Source organism: Tachysurus fulvidraco, chromosome 2, assembly GCF_022655615.1.
Source record: "Tachysurus fulvidraco isolate hzauxx_2018 chromosome 2, HZAU_PFXX_2.0, whole genome shotgun sequence".
Taxonomy (NCBI): Eukaryota; Metazoa; Chordata; class Actinopteri; order Siluriformes; family Bagridae; genus Tachysurus; species Tachysurus fulvidraco.
Genome location: NC_062519.1, coordinates 18,457,562 through 18,475,086, shown reverse-complemented (window position 1 = coordinate 18,475,086; position 17,525 = coordinate 18,457,562). Strand labels below are relative to the sequence as shown.

Genomic DNA, 17,525 nt, shown 5'->3' with positions numbered 1-17,525 from the left:
GGTGAATATTTGAGTATTTTGTGTAAATACTAAACTGTTAAAATAAAACAAGTAGCGATCTAGTTTAGCTAATGCTAACATTTTATTTTACTAACATTTCATATTTAGAAATAACATTTTGTTTTTTAGTTTAATTTGATTATTTAAAAATGTACAGATTTTTTCATACATTTGTTGATATTTTATGGTGTGTGTGTGTGTGTGTGTGTCTGTGTGTGTGTGTGTGTGTGTGTGTGTGTGTGTGTGTGTGTGTGTTAGAGAGTGATTTACGGTCTAAGTGGACACCATATGTGTGCAGCAGTGTGGGTCGTGCCATGCTGTTAAGCTCTTAAAGGTCACTCACGAAGGGGTAAGAAGATTTCTCTCTCTCTCTCTCTCTCTCTCACACACACACACACACACACACACACACACACACACACACACACACACACACACACACACACACACAAACACACACACACACACACACACACACACACACACACACACACACACACACACACACACACACACACACACACACACACACACACACACACACACACAATGTTGTATACCATTATAACCATGTGTTTGTGTGTGTTCTAAAATGATGTCAGTCTTTAGCTCTAGCTCTTGTGTACCTGTCAGTCTCAGTGAAGGAGAGAAAAAGACACACACACACACATACACACACACACACACACACCGTGTGTTTGAAGGAGATGAAGGTTAAAAGGCTTTTAAGAAGAGTGATGCTCCTCTCAGTGGCATCTTTGTCCGTCTCATCTCCTCTAATCTCACCCACATTTTTATCTTGATGCTGTAGCTGTCCTGCACTGCTCTCTATTACTTACTGTGTGTGTGTGTATGTGTGTGTGTGTGTGTGTGTGTGTGTGTGTGTGTGTGTGTGTGTGTGTGTGTGTGTATGTGTGTGTGTCTGTGTGTGTTTGTGTTTGTGTGTGTATTCTGTATGTGTGTGTCTGTGTGTGTCTGTGTGTGTGTTTGTGTGTATTATGTATGTGTGTATCTGTGTGTCTATGTGTCTCTTTGTGTGTGTCTGTGTGTCTGTGTCTGTGTGTGTGTTTGTGTGTATTATGTATGTGTGTATCTGTGTGTCTATGTGTGTCTGTGTGTCTGTGTGTGTGTGTGTGTGTGTGTGTGTGTGCGTCTGTGTGTGCTTCTGTGTGTATGTATGTGTGTCTGTGTGTGTGTCTGTGTGTGTGTGTGTGTGTGTCTGTGTGTGTGTGTGTGTGTGTGTGTGTGTGTGTCTGTGTGTGTGTGTGTGTGTCTGTCTGTGTCTGTCTGTGTGTGTGTGTGTGTGTGTGTGTGTGTGTGTGTGTGTGTGTGTTTATATATGTGTGTGCGCGCACGCTCTATGAAGGTAAATAAGAAAGTAAATTGTGTCTCATGAAGGCCATATGAAGACTCACCATCTGTTTAAGTGTGTGTGTCTCTCTCTCTCTCTCACACACACACACACACACACACACACACACACACACACACACACAGTCCAGCTCTCTCAGGTGTAAACACACATTACTGCATCTTTGGCTGTAAACTCAACCCTGACCATATGTGTGATGTTGAGAGTTTTGTTCTTATTCTTAATTTTGTCTGCATTAGAACCAACTAATCGTACAGTCAGAAACAAAGTAATAATAATATTAATAATATTTTTCTCCTTCTTTTCTTGTTTATTTTCTTCTCTTCATTATTATTATTATTATTATTATTATTATTATTATTATTATTATTATTATTATTATTATTATTATTATCCTTTGTTGGAATTAACTGTAATTAATGGAGGCTGCAGCAGAAGGAACTTGGTGAAGATGTTCTAATGAATGTTTTCAGAGAGGAGAACAAAACTCTGCCATAAGTTTCTACAAGGAGCATTTAATAAAGAGATAAAAAATGCATTATGAGTATAAGTTAATTCAGTTACAGATTGTTGCATTGAAACATCAGCTTTAAAGATTTACTGCATTTACTTTTGTAATAAACAGTATAACATTAAAGTGATGAATAAATCTGCTTTGACTAGATCATGATAATTAACATCATATCAGAAAGGTTATTTAATTGTTTATTTACCAGCTTTACTAACTTATTATTAGATTCTTTTAATTAACTGGTTGTCGAGCTGTTGTTTATGAACATTTATAGATTTATCTTTCTGATTATTTGAGCTGTACTTGTGAACAATAAATACTACATCATACATCATGTTACAGCAATGATTACAGGTACAGTGTGCCGCCAGGTGGCGGTAGTGAGACAAAGGCATTCGGCTTCGCGTTGAATCATCCGGGTTGCCAGATTTGAATTTATATCGTGGACGTGAAACTAATTAAAAAAATATTTCAGTTTAAATGCTGCCAATAAATAATAAATTACCTAAAAGACAGGATTTACTAGAGAAGAAAACAACAAAAACCGAAGAATTATATAACTGAACTAATTTGGAAATTAAAGTACGTCCTAGAGATTAAAGAATCTTTACGAATCATTTGTAATTTTTGCTTCTTGTGAGTCGTTTATTCTCAGTGAAGCTGTTTAATGTAAAAATAGAGGGATTAGTGGGAGAATCATTCGTATGGATCCGGATCAATCTGGCAACCCAGACTGGCAGCAGCCTTTTTGAGCCTCTTGAGTTTCATTCATTCGTTCGGAGGAGACGGACGCCGGAGCGGCACGAGACCCTGACAGTCCAAGACGCTTCTGCACTGAAGGAGCTCATCCTCATCCTCATCCTCCCAGCGCCGTGAGGAAGATGCGCCTCTGACACACCGGTAAGATCATCAGTGTGTCCTGCAGTTTACTTACACCGCAATTATTCAAAATGCTTCTGTGATGTTTCCCCTTTTTTATTGTTGAATGTTTAGGAATAAAAATATGCCCGGACACACAAACACACACGCACACACACACACACACACACACACACACACACACACACACACACACACACACACACACACACACACACACCTGCCCTTTTATCTGTATCAGATTAATACCTCAGATTTGTTATTCTAGTGTTTAACAGGCTTGTATTATTAATGAGCATCAGCTGTAGTGAATTAATGTCCTGTTAAGTGGATAGTGTTGTGTTGGTGTTAAGTGGATAGTGTTGTGTTGGTGTTAAGTGGATAGTGTTGAGTTGATAGTGTTGATGGTGTTGAGTTGATAGTGTTGAGTTGATAGTGTTGATGATGTTGAGTTGATAGTGTTGAGTTGATGGTGTTGAGTTGATAGTGTTAATGGTGTTGAGTTGATGATGTTGAGTTGATAGTGTTGAGTTGATGGTGTTGAGTTGATGGTGTTGAGTTGATGATGTTGATGGTGTTGAGTTGATGGTGTTGAGTTGATAGTGTTGATGGTGTTGAGTTATGGTGTTGAGTTATGGTGTTGAGTTATGGTGTTGAGTTGATGGTGTTGAGTTGATAGTGTTGAGTTGATAGTGTTGATGATGTTGAGTTGATAGTGTTGAGTTGATGGTGTTGAGTTGATAGTGTTGATGGTGTTGAGTTGATGATGTTGAGTTGATGGTGTTGAGTTGATGGTGTTGAGTTGATGATGTTGATGGTGTTGAGTTGATGGTGTTGAGTTGATAGTGTTGATGGTGTTGAGTTGATGGTGTTGAGTTGATGGTGTTGAGTTGATGATGTTGATGGTGTTGAGTTGATGGTGTTGAGTTGATAGTGTTGATGGTGTTGAGTTGATGGTGTTGAGTTATGGTGTTGAGTTATGGTGTTGAGTTGATGGTGTTGAGTTGATAGTGTTGATGGTGTTGAGTTGATGATGTTGAGTTGATAGTGTTGATGGGGTTGACTGGACTGTGTTGATGGTGTTGTGTTGATGTTGACGTTAGTGTTGTGATGGTGTTGATGGGGTTGATGGTGTTGACTGGACTGTGTTGATGGGGTTGTGTTGATGATGAGTTGATATTGTGATGGTGTTGATGATGGGGTTGAGTTGATATTGTGATGGGGTTGTGTTGATTATTGGTGTTTTTGTATTGTTGTGGTCACTTGAACAGTATTAAACGCGTGGGTGTGGTTATGAACACAATTAAATGATTTGATAATTCTGATAATTCCACTTCAGGTGTTGAACTGGTTTATTTTGTGTCGTGTTTATTTGCATTGGGGACACGGTGGCTTAGTGGTTAGCACGTTCGACTCACCTCCACCTTGTGTGTGTGGCGTTTACATGTTCTACCCGTTTGTGGCGTTTACATGTTCTACACGGGGGTTTCCTCCGGGTACTCCGGGTACCACTGACCCCCCCCCCCCCCGGTCCAAAGACATGCATGGTAGGTTGATTGGCATCTCTGGAAAATTGTCCGTAGTGTGTGAGTGTGTGAGTGAATGAGAGTGTGTGTGTGCCCTGTGATGGGTTGGCACTCCGTCCAGGGTGTATCCTGCCTCGATGCCCGATGACACCTGAGATAGGCACAGGCTCCCCGTGACCCGAAAAGTTTGGATAAGCGGTAGGAAATGAATGAGTGAATGAAGTCCTGAAAGTGTCATGAAGTCTCATAAAGGCTCATAAAGATGTTGATTGCGTATTGTGTTCTGATATGGTGGTGTCTGATTCTCCTGGAGTTGTGGAGATGTATCACTGATGTCACTTCCTGCTGCTCTGTAAGCCATGCTGTGTGTTTTTGGTTGTTTTTTAGATGATTGCTCATCACGCTGTAGGAGATCTCATCTGAGTTCTCTAACAGACTGCGTGATGTTGAGATCCTCTCACGATCAACCTGCGATTAAACAACACCTTCTGCTCACATCATCAATCAGCACTCGTCAGGAGATTATAGTCGTGTTTCGTTCACGTTTCTCACACGTCACTATTGTATTCGTAGCCGTAGCCGTGAGTCTGTCGCCTTCTGATTGGTGGATTTCAGGCAGAAGCTTAATCAGGGATTTTCATCTGACTTCAAACAACTCTTACGTGGCGTTATATTTTTGTCTGTGGTGGCAAATTCAGGCTCTAAGTCGTACACTATGAGCGTGGAGAGTTCATCTTCATTACAGCACAATAACCCCCCCACACCCTCCTCCTCCGCAGTGTTGTGCACCGTGTGGTAGTTTTACAGAACTGAAAATGACTTTTTAAACAAATGAGTGTCATTAAACTTTTAGCTAAATGAAGTGTGCGCTTATTTGTGTCCCTTGTGTGCGGCGGCAGCCTCGGGGGACTCTGTGATCCTCCTCGAAAGAACTTTAGTCTCTTCTTATACACTTAGGTTGTCTGAATGATTTCCTTTCATTAAGTGTGTGTGTGTGTGTGTGTGTGTGTGTGTGTGTGTGTGTGTGAGGTTTGAGGTCGATAGAGCCGACGGTCGTGATAGACATTTGTTCTTCCTTCTGAAGCGGTTTTTCTCTTCATTATGGCTACAGAGGAAGTAATTCAGCCGTGTCAGCTGTGGATGTGTCTCTGTGGACATATTCAACCCCAGCAACACTAATAATGGAAAGGGCGTGTGTGTGTGTGTGTGTGTGTGTTGGGGGGGGGGGGGGTGAAGAGGAGGTTAATGATCACCTAGTGCTGTTGGTTGAAATGAGAACATATACAGTGCCTTGTGAAAGTATTCGGCCCACTTGAACTTTGCGACCTTTTGCCACATTTCAGGCTTCAAACACAATGATATGAAACTGTAATTTTTTGTGAAGAATCAACAACAAGTGGGACACAATCATGAAGTGGAACGAAATTTATTGGATATTTCTAACTTTTTTAACAAATCAAAAACTGAAAAATTGGGCATGCAAAATTATTCGGCCCCCTTAAGTTAATACTTTGTAGCGCCACCTTTTGCTGCGATTACAGCTGTAAGTCCCTTGGTGTATGTCTCTATCAGTTTTGCACATCGAGAGACTGAAATTTTTGCCCATTCCTCCTTGCAGAACAGCTCGAGCTCAGTGAGGTTGGATGGAGAGCGTTTGTGAACAGCAGTTTTCAGTTCTTTCCACAGATTCTCGATTGGATTTAGGTCTGGACTTTGACTTGGCCATTCTAACACCTGGATATGTTTATTTTTGAACCATTCCATTGTAGATTTTGCTTTATGTTTTGGATCATTGTCTTGTTGGAAGACAAATCTCCGTCCCAGTCTCAGGTCTTTGCAGACTCCATCAGGTTTTCTTCCAGAATGGTCCTGTATTTGGCTCCATCCATCTTCCCATCAATTTTAAACATCTTCCCTGTCCCTGCTGAAGAAAAGCAGGCCCAAACCATGATGCTGCCACCACCATGTTTGACAGTGGGGATTGTGTGTTCGGGGTGATGAGCTGTGTTGCTTTTATGCCAAACATAACGTTTTGCATTGTTGCCAAAAAGTTCAATTTTGGTTTCATCTGACCAGAGCACCTTCTTCCACATGTTTGGTGTGTCTCCCAGGTGGCTTGTGGCAAACTTTAAACGAAATGGCTTTCTTCTTGCCACTCTTCCATAAAGGCCAGATTTGTGCAGTATAAGACTGATTGTTGTCCTATGGACAGAGTCTCCCACCTCAGCTGTAGATCTCTGCAGTTCATCCAGAGTGATCATGGGCCTCTTGGCTGCATCTCTGATCAGTCTTCTCCTTGTATGAGCTGAAAGTTTAGAGGAACGGCCAGGTCTTGGTAGATTTGCAGTGGTCTGATACTCCTTCCATTTCAATATTATCTCTTGCACAGTGCTCCTTGGGATGTTTAAAGCTTGGGAAATCTTTTTGTATCCAAATCCGGCTTTAAACTTCTCCACAACAGTATCTCGGACCTGCCTTGTTCTTCATGATGCTCTCGGCGCTTTAAACGGACCTCTGAGACTATCACAGTGCAGGTGCATTTATACGGAAACTTGATTACATACAGGTGGATTCTATTTATCATCATTAGTCATTTAGGTCAACAGTGGATCATTCAGAGTTCCTCACTGAACTTCTGGAGAGAGTTTGCTGCACTGAAAGTAAAGGGGCCGAATAATTTTGCACGCCCAATTTTTCAGTTTTTGATTTGTTAAAAAAGTTGGAAATATCCAATAAATTTCATTCCACTTCATGATTGTGTCCCACTTGTTGTTGATTCTTCACAAAAAATTACAGTTTCATATCATTGTGTTTGAAGCCTGAAATGTGGCAAAAGGTCGCAAAGTTCAAGTGGGCCGAATACTTTCACAAGGCACTGTATAAACATATGATGAAGAGTATGATGATGATAATGATGATTGTGGTGCGTAAAGGTGATGATCACAACAGCAATAATTACAACGATGATGATGATGATGATGATGATGATGATTACAGATTAAATTCTGACGACAGTTACAGCAATGATTATGTTGTCGACGGTGAAAACAATAACAACAATTAGGCTGATGATGATGATGATGCTGAAGCTGATAATGCTGACAAGAGTTATAGTGATGATGCTGCTGATGAAAAGTAAAGATGCTTATGAAGCATAACATAAGGGTTATGACAGGATGATTATATTGATGTCATTGCTCTGATTCATGAGGTCGAGTTACTGGTATTGGAGGCTTACAGGACAGCTTACTAAGAACATATCTAAGAATATTCTCCTGTTAATGTAACCTGCAGTTTAACTGTGTGTTGCCCCGGTGATCGTTTACAGAAGATAAAGCTGCACTTTGACTGATTTGTTCATCGCATACGATCTCATCTGTGTTGAAGAAAAGCTGAATGTAGAAAAACTTGCCGACTCACTCGGTACGAGTGACAGGAGCAGGTGATGCACAGAGTGAGGGACACTTCCTGTCACTTTCTGTCCCATCATTCAGCAGGATTCACAATGGGCGGGGCTTATAGAGACGAGCCACACGTTCAACAGCGATGCCTTGAGAGTTTGTCTGCACTCATTTCTAAATCCCACACCTGTAATGTATGTTATTAAGCCCCACCCACTTTTTCTTTCTGGGGAAAAACCCTGTTACATATTTCTAGCCATATGTGCAAGATTTCTATTCCTCTTATACCACATCAACCTGCCAACAATTAGATTTAATTTATTAAACAACAACAATTTTTATCGGTTTTTAGTTAGATTTAGTGTTGTGGAATGTGCTGTTACTGTAGAAAATGTATCAGCGCTTTAGCTTATTTACATCTTAGTCAAGTAATTATACACATACTGTATTAAAGTAGAGGGGGCACGGTGGCTTAGTGGGTAGCACGTTCGGCTCACACCTCCAGTGTCGGGGTTCGATTCCCGCCTCCGCCTTGTGTGTGCGGAGTTTGCATGTTCTCCCCGTGCCTCGGGGGTTTCCTCCGGGTACTCCGGTTTCCTCCCCCGGTCGAAAGACATGCATGATAGGTTGATAGGCATCTCTGGAAAATTGTCCATAGTGAGTGATTGCGTGAGTGAATATGTGTGTGTGTGTGTGTGTGTGTGTGCCCTGCGATGGGTTGGCACTCCATCCAGGGTGTCCTGCCTCAATGCCCGATGACGCCTGAGATAGGCACAGGCTCCCCGTGACCCGAGGTAGTTCGGATAAAGCGGTAGAAAATGAGTGAGAGTGAGTGAGTGTATTAAAGTAAACAGGCTTGAGTAACATGCAGAATAAAAACTTCATGGCACAAACTGTGTGTGTGTGTGTGTAGGAAGAGGATGGGTGGAGAGTGTTGACAGCTCCCAGCTTTGTGTCGACTTTTTGAACAGATGGCAATCTTGGCAGAGCTCATTCTGCAATCACTGGCATAAAACACACACACACACACACACACACACACACACACAGACGGCAGCATAATTGTGATTGTAAATATGAGTGTATTAGTTAGTTTCACAATGAATGTGTGAGAGGAAAGAGTGAGAGACGGGGAGAGAGAGAGAGAAAGGGAGAGAGGGAGAGAGAGAGACAGGAAGAGAGTGAGTGAGGGAGAGAGAGACAGAAAGGGGGGGGAGAGAGAGAGATATGGGAAGTGAGAGAGAGACTGAGAGAGAGAGGAAGAGAGGGAAATGGGAAGAGGGGGGGGAGACTGAGAGAGAGAAACTGAGAGAGAGTGACAGAGAGACAGCAAGTCTTAAAAAAAAGGCCTTTGGTGTAAATGTCAGTAGATATTTATCATTGAGATGCCTGGACTTACGATCAGCAGCTATATGTAATTAACACTCTTCATTCACATACACAGGATCTGTGTGTGTGTGTGTGTGTGTGTGTGTGTGTGTGTGTGTGTGTGTGTGTGTGTGTGTGTGTGTGTGTGTGTGAGAGAGATAGAGGGTCATAAAGAGCTGAATAGAACGTATATCTCCTGTCTCTACATCTGATTAAAGATGACATTCACCTAAAAGTCACGTTTAATAACAACACGCTGTCTGTCTCTCGCTGTCTGTCTCTCGCTGTCTGTCTCTCACTCTGTCTCTCACTCTGTCTCTCACTCTGTCTCTCACTCTGTCTCTCGCTGTCTGTCTCTCGCTGTCTGTCTCTCGCTGTCTGTCTCTCGCTGTCTGTCTCTCACTCTGTCTCTCACTCTGTCTCTCACTCTGTCTCTCGCTGCCTGTCCCTCACTGTATGTGTCTCGCTGTATGTCTCTCACTCTGTCTCTCGCTGTCTGTCCCTCACTGTATGTGTCTCGCTGTCTGTCTCTCGCTGTCTGTCCCTGACTGTATGTCTCTCACTCTGTGTCTCGCTGTCTGTCTCTCACTGTCTGTGCCTGACTGTATGTCTCTCGCTGTATGTCTCTCACTGTCTGTCTCTGTACTGTGATGAAGTGCACTTTACCTCCTTATCCTACACAGGATGATGCAGAATCTGGAGCCTCTCCCAGGGAACTGAGGGAAGGCTTTCTCACTCATTATTTAGCTCTCTTTGCACATAGCAGTGACCTCCTCTGTGTGTGTGTGTGTGTGTGTGTGTGTGTGTGTGTGTGTGTGTGTGTGTGTGTGTGTGTGTGTTTGTGTGAACCACTTCTGTACTCTCTGGCACTGTAAGCCAGTCCTTTAATCCTCTTCATTTATTCATCTGGACATGCAAGCCACTCCTCCACCATTACACACTGGCATTTGGATGTTTGTTTTGACTCTGTGTGAGTGTGTGTCAGTGTGTGTGTCAGTGTTTGCAAGAGTGTTTGCGAGAGTGTGTGTGTGTGAGTGTTTATGTGGAATGAGCGTGTGAGTGTGTGTGAGTGTGTATGAGTGTATGAAACTGTGTGTGACCATGTGAGAGTGCGTGTGTGAGAGCATGCATACGTGTGTGTGCGTGTTTGTGAGTGTGAGTGTGTGGGTTTGTGAGTGTGCATTTGTGATTGTGTGTGTGAGTGTGTGCTTTTGTGAGTGTGCATGTGAGTGTGTGTGTGTGTGTGGGGTGAGTGTCTGTGTTTGTGAGTGTGTGTGTGTGTTTGTGGGTGAGTGTCTGCGTGTGTGTGTGTGTGTGTGTGTGTGTGTGTGTGTGTGTGTGTGTGTGTGAGTGAGTGTGATTCTGTGTTTGACTCTGTCACATAAACATGTAGTAACATGTACCACTTTGGTACTAGCGTGAACTTTATTAATAAATAAAGCGTTATTAAGTAGGAGTAACGTTCAGAATAAATTACTCTCTCACACACACTGAACCTCACGTCATGTTTACAGCTGGATGTGAAATCTGCCAGCCTCCACCCACCGGGGGCTTCTACACCACCGCTGTAGGACATTGTGTTAGTGTTTCTGATACAATATTAAATAAGAAACCAAACACTCTTCCTGTCACTGGCAGAAGGCATTATAACACGCACTCACACACGCACACACACACACACACACACTCTCTCTCACACACTCACATACATGTACACACACTCACTCACACACACACACTCTCTCTCTGTCTCTCTCTCTCTCACACACACACATACACTCACATACACACACACGTCTATGTGTAATTCCCACATATATATTTATATACTTTAATATTTAATATTTGTATACACAACACACTCTTTTCACTGTGTGTGTGTGTGTGTGTGTGTGTGTGTGTGTGTGTGTGTGTGTGTGTTTCAAGCAGCTGTGCTATGCTTTTCCGTCCTGGATGTGACAGCTGTTCTTCCTCTGTGGAGCTTGTCTTTTTTTTCTTGTTGGCTCCAGATGCTTTCTGTCAGTTTGTGTAGAAGAATCTCTGAGATTTTTCCCTCAGAATTGGCAGAGCTCTTTTCAGCTCGAGTTCTCCAGCGTTCCGTAGTGACTCTAGAACCCTCCAGCTCTTTGTGTCTCAGAGCGCATGGCTGTGTTCACACACACGTTCCACATGGAGAGTCGTGATGGCGCTTTTCACAGTGTGTGTTGTTTGTGATGAGGCTGAGTGTGATTACTGGGTTATTTATTCAGCGTCTTGTGTTGAATGTATGAATTTTTAATGAGTTTAGTTTATTCTGTTTTGCCTCCACTTGTGTAATGATCATGTTGTGTGTTCAGTCAGTTCAGTTTCTGCTCAGTGAGTAACATTTATAAAAGATTTATTTATGAGTGTGTCGTGTTTGTGATTATTAAATATTATTAACTAATCAGACGTTTCTGTATTCTAGATCTGTTTTAGTTTGGCAGCAGGGTTTAGAACATTACACCTCATGTACAGTCAAGCTGTTCGGGATCAAACATCGTGCTAAACATCATGTGGGCTTATTAATTATAATGATTTTATATGTGTAGAAGTATTGGCTCTGAATGTATACACACACACACACACACACACACAAAATGCAGCGCTGTCTTAGAGAAGTAATGAGAGGAAGAGAAGAGAGAATGATCGACAGAACGAGAAAGTGAGAGCAAGGGAGAACAATGAATAACAGCAATAAACGAGAGAGAGAGAGAGAGAGAGAGAGAGAGAGAGAGAGAGAGAGAGAGAGAGAGAGAGTGGTGGCTTAGAGCCTAAGGGGTTGTGTGAGAGAGAGAGAGAGATTCACTCAGCTGTCCCTCGCTCATGGCAGCTTTATTGCTGCTCTAATTGAGAGAGTAACACCAACACAACACACCCCTCAACACTGCACCAACACAACACACCCCTCAACACTGCACCAACACAACACGCCCCTCAACACTACACCAACATTAACACAACACGCCCCTCAACACTGCACCAACACAACACGCCCCTCAACACTACACCAACATTAACACAACACACCCCTCAACACTGCACCAACACAACACACCCCTCAACACTGCACCAACACAACACACCCCTCAACACTGCACCAACACAACACACCCCTCAACAATGCACCAACACAACACGCCCCTCAACACTACACCAACACAACACGCCCCTCAACACTACACCGACACAACACGCCCCTCAACACTACACCAACACAACACACCCCTCAACACTACACCAACCAACACAACAAAGGGAGTGTGCTTTAACTCTCTACATTTGATTATATTGTCTTCTGGTAAAGTAGGTTCCTGTCTTTTGTATACTATCTGCTTAACTCACTTTGTTCTAGAGTAGTGTGATTTGAATTGTGTTATATTCTATAGCATTGTTGATTTCTATAGTGTTGGTTTTTGTTGTTCTCTCAGCTGATTAATCAGGAGTAGTTTCAGTCTCCCTTAAGGTGTGAATTGGTGGCAGGGCTTACCTATTTAAATTGAAGGTTCTCCGCTACAGACGATAGCGTCTGTAGCGGTTTGTTAGTAGCTCTCTCTCTCTCTCTAACATTAGTGTCTAGTACTGTTTTGATATATTCTACCATACCTTAATTCTCACTCTTGTTTGACTACAAATATGTGCCTTAAACCCATCTCTGTACTCAAGGCCTACTCTCGCAGACGCTCTCATTCACAAAGCAGAGGTCACAATCCCAATAACTTCATCTACCCTCCTCTGTTGTGTAAGTCTCAAACAGTAGTGGTAGGTGGGCTCTGGGATTGTCAGTCTGCGGTAAAGAAAGCTGATTTTATCTCTGCTTTAACTTCCCATTACTCCTTTGATTTTCTTGCTCTAACAGAGACCTGGATATCCCCACAGAACACTGCTACACCAGCTGCTTTATCCTCTGCCTATGCTTTCTCTCACTCACCACGATAAACAGGCAGGGGTGGTGGTACAGGTTTATTGTTGTCAAAGAGATGGTGCTTTAAACCTCTACTCTTCTCTAATTTAACCATCTCTTCTTTTGAATTTCATGCCATTTCAGTTACCTCTCCTATCAACCTTGTTATCATTGTTGTCTACCGCCCTCCTGGTCCCCTAGGAGACTTCCTGGAAGAAATGGACTCACTGCTTAGTGCTTTCCCTTCCGATCGCTCCCCCCTGACAGTGCTTGGTGACTTCAACCTCCCCTCTGACAAGCTACATTCTTCTTCCCTCCTATCTCTTCTCGACTCTTTCTCCCTCACACTCAACAGCTACATCCCCACACACAAAGGAGGCAATGTCCTGGACCTGGTTTTCACCCGTCCTTCTCCAGCTACAGACGTGACTGCTACCCCACTCCACGTCTCTGATCATCACCTGGTATCCTTCACCATCACTCTACCTATCTTACCTAAAACTACCTCTCACCCCCTCGCTCTTACTTGCCGCAACCTTCACTCTGTCTCCCCTTCATCTGTAGCTTCTGAAATCACAACTTGATGCAGATCTTGATTTTTACAGAACACTTCTTGTCAAGTTCTCCTCAGATGTGACTTCTGCCAAGACTTCCTTCTACAAGGAAAAGCTTGAAGCTTCCTCACATGACCCTCGGAAATTCCACATCATCTCTTCTCTGCTCAACCCCCCGGCTCCACCTTCTTCATCCTCCCTGACTGCAGAAGACTTTGCTTCTTTCTACCAGGATTGAGGAAATCTGCCGGACCTTCACTTCAGCCCCGACTGCACTTACATCTCAGAGTATGGATTCCCCTACACCTTCGTTGTCACATTTCTCAACTGTGGCAGCAGAAGAGATTTTACAACTCCTCCAGTCCTGCAATCCTACCACCTGCCCATTGGATCCACTCCCTACCACTATGCTCCAGACCATCTCACAAGACCTCTTGCCCTTCATTTCCACTATCGTCAATAGATCCATAGCATCTGGTCAGGTACCAACTACTTTCAAGAGAGCAAGGGTTATTCCCATCCTAAAGAAACCTGCTCTGGATCCATCAGACATCAGTAACTACAGACCGGTATCACTTCTCTCATTTCTTTCAAAAATTCTTGAACGGATTGTCTATAATCAACTGTCTGTCTATCTCTCACAGAACAACCTCCAAGATCCCAAACAGTCTGGCTTTAAAGCAGCTCACTCTACAGAGACAGCCCTTTTGGATGTCTCTGAGAAGCTACATACTGCTAGATCAGCCAAACTATCATCCGTCCTTATCCTCCTTGACCTTTCAGCAGCGTTTGATACGGTCAACCACAAGACTCTCTTATCCTCCCTCAAGAGTCTTGGGATTTGCGGATCAGCTTGGGAATGGTTTGCCTCCTACCTGGAAGGACGCTCATATCAAGTAACATGGAGGGGAGTGACATCTGCTCCACGCAGACTCTCCACTGGCATCCCACAGGGCTCAGTGCTTGGTCCTCTTCTTTTCTCCATGTATACTCACTCTCTTGGTGAAGTTATTTCATCACATGGGTTCTCTTACCACTGCTATGCTGATGATACACAACTTATCTTCTCTTTCCCACCCACAGATGCCACAGCTTCTGACCGGATCTCAGCATGTCTGGCAGAAATTTCATCATGGATGACTGCTCATCAGTTAAAGCTCAATCCTAGCAAAACTGAACTGCTGTTCATCCCAGGTGATTCATCCCCAGGTCACGATCTTGCTATATCCTTGCACAACGATCTGATCTCTCCTTCAGCCACAGCTCGCAACCTTGGGGTAACCATGGACAATCAACTGTCCTTTTCCTCTCATGTTGCAAATGTGACTCGCTCATGTCTGTTTCTTCTCTACAACATTAAAACGATTCGGCCATTTTTGTCCACACAGACTGCCCAGGTACTTGTTCAGTCTCTTGTCATTTCTAGACTGGATTACTGCAATGCACTGCTGGCAGGTCTACCTATGAACGCAATCCGTCCTCTGCAAATGATCCAAAATGCAGCTGCCCGGCTTGTTTTCAACCTGCCAAAGTTCTCGCATACCACCCCGCTGCTGCGATCCCTCCACTGGCTTCCGGTAGCTGCACGCATCCGGTTCAAAACACTGATGCTGGCCTACAAAGCCAAAAATGGACCAGCTCCCTCTTACCTCAAAGCCCTCATCATTCCTTGCCCTGCACCCCGCAACCTCCGATCTACCAGCACTGCTCGACTGGTTCCACCATCTCTCAGGGTAAGAGGCAAGTATACTACAAGACTCTTCTCTGTACTGGCACCAAGGTGGTGGAATGAACTTCCCATAGAGGTCAAAAATGGCAAAAATGTCTCGAATAGAATAATAAAACAAAAACAGAAGATCCCTGACCTAGATGAAGGCTTAAAGGATGATTAACACACTGTACATGCAGTAAGACAAGTTTTAGTCTCTCACTGAACTACAGTGGAGGAGTGTGTAATAAGGTGTGTCAGGTTTATGACCTCTGGGCTGTATAACACCACTTATAAACCATTAAGCACGATTTCTTCTTTATTAATTAAGCACTTGAACACTTAGTGCTGTAAAACAGTTACAGACGTGCCATAATTCTCCTGTAAGACCACATTAAATATTAACCGTTATTCCTTCATTACTTAAACATCACTCCTGCTCTAACTTACGATTCATTATTAATATTAAATGTTAGGACTTCATTATTAGCTACAGATTTCAGACGAACTTTCCTTAGAAACGCGAATCCGTAATTAACGAGTGCCAACGCTGTTAGAGTGAAACTTCACCAGATCAATATGTTTCCTCCAATATGAGATCCTTTGATGAATTTTAATCATCATCAGATGTCGTGGTTTTAATAACTTGGACCTCGTCTCTCTGATGTCCTGCAGCTTCCATCAGATCAGACTGCACTTACCACACAAAGTGCCACTGTGACCAATCAGAGCTAAACCCTGCCAGAAAGCCCACAGAATGCAGCTCCATTCACTAATCACACTGTCACCAATCAGATTTCAACATCTGTCCAAAACCCAATCAGATCAGAGAGCAGTTTCTGTCTGTAATCTCACCCCAACCAATCAAACTAAAGATTGCAGCTTTTGTCCATAGTCCCACTGTAACCAATCAGACGAGAGTCTCCTCCCATTCCACTGTAACCAATCAGACGAGAGTCTCCTCCCATTCCACTGTAACCAACTGATTTGTAATTGCTACACAGAATGTCAGCTTAACCAATCAGGTTGCAGTTTGGTCTCTAACGCCACTGTCCCCATTCATCATAAGATGAACCTTATGACTCTGAGCAGGTTTTATGCTGCTTCATGTGATCTCTGATTTAAGAAATCAAATTTAAAATGTAATTGATGAAGTATGAAAAATGAAAAGATATAAAATAAAGTAGTGTTTATCATGTTGACAGGATCAATCATCAGTGTCGCTTGTGAGCACTTGAGTTACACCCTGCACTCTCGCATCATAGCTTTATACTGTGTGTGTGTGTGTGTGTGTGTGTGTGTGTGTGTGTGTGTGTGTGTGTGTGTTTGTGTATTTAACGCACAGCATGCATCCATGACCCCCCCCCCCCCACACACACACACACACACTTCTGAACATCTTAATCGTCTGTTTTTTCTAAAGAAGTTTTGTCCCTCAAATCTCTGGTCTCCTAAAGCCTGCTCACCACTATAACTGTTTGCATTTTTTATGCATATACATTATGCAAAAGCGAATGAAATTAAAGGGCAGAGTGTGGAGAGGGCGGAGCTCGGCTCCGTTTATTACTGAGCAACTCTCACTGATTAACTAATAACATGAGAGAGGGAGAGAGTGAGAGAGAGAGAGTGGAAAGATTTATATTTAGAAGCATAATTAATTAATTTATACACAAAACTAATGACAAGGTGTGTGTGTGTGCGCGTGTGTGTGCGTGTGTGTGTGATGAAATGCAGACCACCCCTGCAGTAGTCACAGTTAGTTAACGAGAGTTCTGCGCTAACAGGAGTCACAGACAATACGTACTTTCTAGCTTTCCACCTTTCTCTCTCTCTCTTTCTCTCTCTCACTATATATATATATATATATATATATATATATATATATATATATATATATATATATATATATATATAAAATCACTATCTATCTCTCTCTCTCTCTCTCTCTCTCTCTCTCTCTCACACACACATTCTCTCTCTCTCTCTCTCTCTCTCTCTCTCTCTCTCTCTCTCTCTCTCTCTCTCTCTCTCTCACTCCCCCCTCCCCCCCTCTCTATGGGCAGAATGTTCTACACTCCTTATTAACTGATTACATTTGTCATGTCTGATTTATGCTATAGAGAAAAAAAGGAGTGCAAGAGATGGGGGGCTGGGAGAGAGAGAGGTGAATTTGTAGGAATGGAGAAATGGATAGAGAGGGTTTTTTTAATTAAGGAGAAATGCAAATCATACGACTAGAAGAACAAAACACAACAGAATATTACAGCATGTTCTGGGAATCTGT

General features: G+C 42.9%; 1 protein-coding gene across 3 annotated transcripts in view; it reads left to right on the top strand.

The window, feature by feature from the left end:
* The first annotated feature begins 217 nt into the window (after positions 1 to 217).
* LOC113637026 (plexin-A2-like) overlaps positions 218 to 17,525 on the top strand; it is a 59,182-nt gene continuing 41,874 nt past the window's right edge. Inside the window, exons 1-2 of one of the 3 annotated variants that reach the window (XM_047810483.1) lie at positions 218 to 349; positions 2,563 to 2,783. The gene's annotated coding sequence lies outside the window, so the exon portion shown is untranslated. Of the gene's footprint in view, positions 350 to 1,778; positions 2,784 to 17,525 lie in introns of those variants that run through there. The other 2 variants (XM_047810482.1, XR_007140015.1) reach the window with 2 other exon arrangements.